We start from the raw sequence: 4,135 nt of genomic DNA, 5'->3' as shown, positions 1-4,135 counted from the left end.
ACGAGGCTATCGGCACAAGTGCCGCGATTCCCAGCGTTGGAAGCGAGCATAGCTTCTGGGTAGTGAGAGATATCAGCGCTGAACTATCTCAGATTGAAGCTCGGTTGATTTTTTTCGAGTTTCGAATAACAGGAAAATAGTGCGCCAGTGCGGCCTCCTGTTTTTCGGATGAAATGGTTTAAAGGGTTAATCACTCACAGCTGTTTTTTGGGTAACATAGGATATAGGGGAAAGATGAGACATTGACGACTCGCGCCAATATGTNCTCTTGGGTTTAAGATGTGTATAAGAGACAGGGGTTAGATACAGTAAATAAAAGTTACAGTTATTTTTATGTTTTACCTTCCCTACATGGATGTCTACTTTAATCTACCAATCTCAAAAATTATCCACATATACATATGAAATTCAGTATTTTATTTGTATATATATGGATTATTTTTGCGATTAGTAGATTAAAGTAGACATCCATATAGGGAAGGTGAAACATAAAAATAACTGGGTAGAAATAACTGTAAGCAAACTGAAACATAAAAAAATACCTGTAAGTGGTAACTGGTAACAACTTAACGAGTTACAACTAACAGGTTGACATTAGTAACAGGCTGAGGTTGACAACATTACACAGAAATCTTTCGTAGTCTTATTCTGTAATTTATATTATGTATGTATCATGCTGGTTTTTAAATAATATTAAATACTATTTGGTAAAACCTAAAGCCTATATCTATAAATGTAGCGGTAGCACTGTAGCGGCAAAACCTCGTATCACTACTTAAATATGTAGCGGGCGCTACCGCTACCGCTACATTGCCTTAAATGTTGCGCCGCTACCACTACTGAAAATGTAGCAGCCGCTAGTAGCGGCCGCTACATGTAGTGCGCTACTGCCCACCTCTGCCTGTCTAGTTGAAAAGGTAGTTGGTATATGATAGTTGGTAAAATCAACATCGCCTCAAATGAAACCTTCTCTTCTTCACGTTTTAATGCGAAGGATTTTACAAGGAGACTCAAAGCAAGGTACATGAATAATTTCACCAGAAAAGGAAGCATCGATATCTGCTATCATACTCAGATAACCGCGAATCATGTTGAGATAACCGAAATGTCAATAACATACCTTCAATTGGAAATCCACCGCACATGCAATTGTTGACAGACCATTCTCGATCAATCAATCTGTTTCCCTTAACTAAATTCGGGTACCACGTATAGCTTCTGCCCATGAGTCGCTACACACTCGCCTAAAGTTTTCTGGTTGTGCATGCATGACCTCCCGATCGAAATCAGCTTCTGGTCAGAATCCTCTCTCTAACTATGTAGCGTCCTGAGAGAATGAGAAGGGTTGGCCGAGCCGAGTTATACCGATCATAGGAAGCAGATTGGCGTCTGCATAGCAACTAAACTAACTAGTCTGATCATTCTGCTCAATACGCTGGTGAACCCGAATGTTGCCGAGCCGAGCCCCACAGCAAGCAGTAGAAGCCATGGCTCGGCTTGCCTTAATTTTGCCCGGCTCGGTTTTAGATAGTTGGTAAAATCAACATCGATTCAAATGCAACCTTCTCTGCTCCACGTTTTAATGCGCAGGATTTCAGAATGAGACTCAAGGCAAGATACATGAATAATTTCACCAGAAAAAGAAAGCATCGATAGCTGCTATCATACTCAGATAACCGCGAATCATGCTGAGATAACAGCATTGTCAATAACATACCTTTAATTGGAAATCAACTGCACATGCATTTGATGACAAAAAAGTTCTCGATTAATCAATGTGTTTCCCAGACTGAATTAGGGTACCATATGTATAGCTTATGCCCAAGAGACGTTATACACTCGCTTAATGTTATTCTGGTTGTACATGACCTCCCGATCGAAATCAGCTTCTGGTCAGAATCCTCTTTCTATATAACTATGTAGTGTCCTGAGAGAATGAGAATGGTTGGCCGAGCCGAGTTATACCTATCATTAGAAGCAGATTGGCGTCTGCATAGCAACTAAACTAACTAGTCTGATCATACCGCTCAATATGCTGGTGAACCCGAATGTTGCCGAGCCGAGCCCCACAGCAAGCAGTAGAAGCCATGGCTCGGCTTGCCTTAATTTTGCCCGGCTCGGCTTGTTTGGCGCCATACACTGGCGGATTTGGTAGGTTTGAAAGTGAGCCGAGCTGGATTTGCGAGTATTACTATAATGTTAGGGGCCGTTTAAAAATAAGACAAACTTATTTTTTCTGGCCACAGCCAAAACTTAGGTCTTTTCCCGTGCTTTCAACTGTAGGTCCTACTTCAGAAACGCTGACCATTTGTCAGCGTATATACATATCTGTCCGTTATATTGAACAACCACAAAGTTATCAACAGCCAAGTCTTCGGATTCCAACTCAACTTGTAATTCTTTATCATTAGATTTGGGAACTTGAATGTCTGATTATTCCTGTAATTTTTCTTACAGATCGGAAAATATTTCGCTTTGCCCATCAAACTCTAATATCATCTCAACATCATCTTAATCTTTAAATTTTCTTTTTATTTTTCGGAACTTTGTCGATGTTATCTTGATTTGTGCGAATGCACGGGCCAAAGTTAGCGCAATTCTGAGCGAAATTAGTCAAAATTGTAAGTAGTAGTAGTAGAAGTAGTATAATGATTTGCTAACGATTCAGCTATCAAGCTATTTCGCACCGGAGGCCAAAATATAACATCGCCAGCGAGGCGGAAGGTCTCAATTATTCAAGGTCTTAAATTAATCATCACCCACATGGGGCGGGAAGTCTCAATTGTCCAGCCCACTGAAGCTGGCTCGAAAGAAGCAGCCAGAGGTGGGCAGTAGCGCGCTACATGTAGCGGCCGCTACATTTTCACTAGCGGTAGCGGTAGCGGCGCTAAATTTAAGCAATNCTAGGTTGATAACTCGCAATGATCACCCTACTGCAAAGCAAAACTTTTTAACTTCGGGCCAATGTTACACTTAAAGCTAATTTACCCCAGCTTAAGGCCCAAATTTATTTATATTGATTGCGGGAGTTTCGCCGTAATTAGCTGTACGTACGTTATCGTTTAAGTGGTATCGCGAGTGCGGCGCGATTCTTGACCATTGATTCGGCAAAATACTAAATCGAGTTCATCGCTACTCTTCACCCTTGTCTCGGTGAAGCTAAAATCATCTCAGTGAAAAAAGAAAAACGTTAATTTACCGTCTATCTATAATTTCACGAATACATAGGGCTCACCCAGGGGCCAGATTGAACATATTTCTCTAATGTTTCGATTCAAGCTGCGCGACGAAACTCGTTCCCAAAAGAGGGAGAATTTCAAATTATTATACAATATTGATGTAGTAAATGTTGAAATAAATCAAATAAATACATGGTAAAAAATTCGCTCAAGTATATATGAGGAGGCCAAGTGGAACAATTTTTTCTTGCAATAGTATAAGTAAAAGTATTAGACTGTTCATCCTACGATAATTTATAGTAGAGTTTATGGCCCATCACTGGTTTTCACGATACTATTTCCTACGATAAATGATTCGCGTAGAAAAATTTACAGGAAATTCAATGACAAGGCTCCTGTTATTGAATTACTGTAGAGAAATTGTAAATAAATAACTGAATAAGCGGGAAAAAGTCAGCTTAATATTTAATTTACGAGCGGAGTTATTATGAATCAACGTAGTGATAGAATCCCATAGGGCACCAGCCGAGCCTTCTTGAGGGCTCGCGGTGCTCAATCAGAGCCTTAATCAAACTTTAGGGCGTTTTGCACAACCAAACGTTTGGCCCGAGTTAGACCTCAAGGGACTCATACCACGCTGCTAGCATTCCCACGTCTTACAACGTAAATAAGCCGCTATAGAAGGCAGCCTCTGGGCAGCTTGCAAGCCTGCTGTCAAAAATCGCCGTAGCCTGGAAACTAACCGTGGGAGAAAATATCTGCTCTAGCGCTCGCCCAGCGCAACGACAGGGGGTCAACAGAGCAGGCTTGTCCACAACAGCGCAAATTGCTCTCAGCGTTTCTCGACCCTGACGCTGAAGTTTGGCTGCCTCGCCGCGAGCAACCAGGCCGGCAAGCACTGCCAGCAACCGCGCTGTCGCGACCGTGGTTGCCGCGATTGACAGAACCGCTGCGCA

This window comes from Hyalella azteca, unplaced genomic scaffold (genome assembly GCF_000764305.2).
Source record: "Hyalella azteca isolate HAZT.00-mixed unplaced genomic scaffold, Hazt_2.0.2 contig4871, whole genome shotgun sequence".
Lineage (NCBI taxonomy): Eukaryota > Metazoa > Arthropoda > Malacostraca > Amphipoda > Hyalellidae > Hyalella > Hyalella azteca.
The sequence above is the reverse complement of the archived record's forward strand: the minus strand, read 5'-3'. Positions refer to the sequence as shown.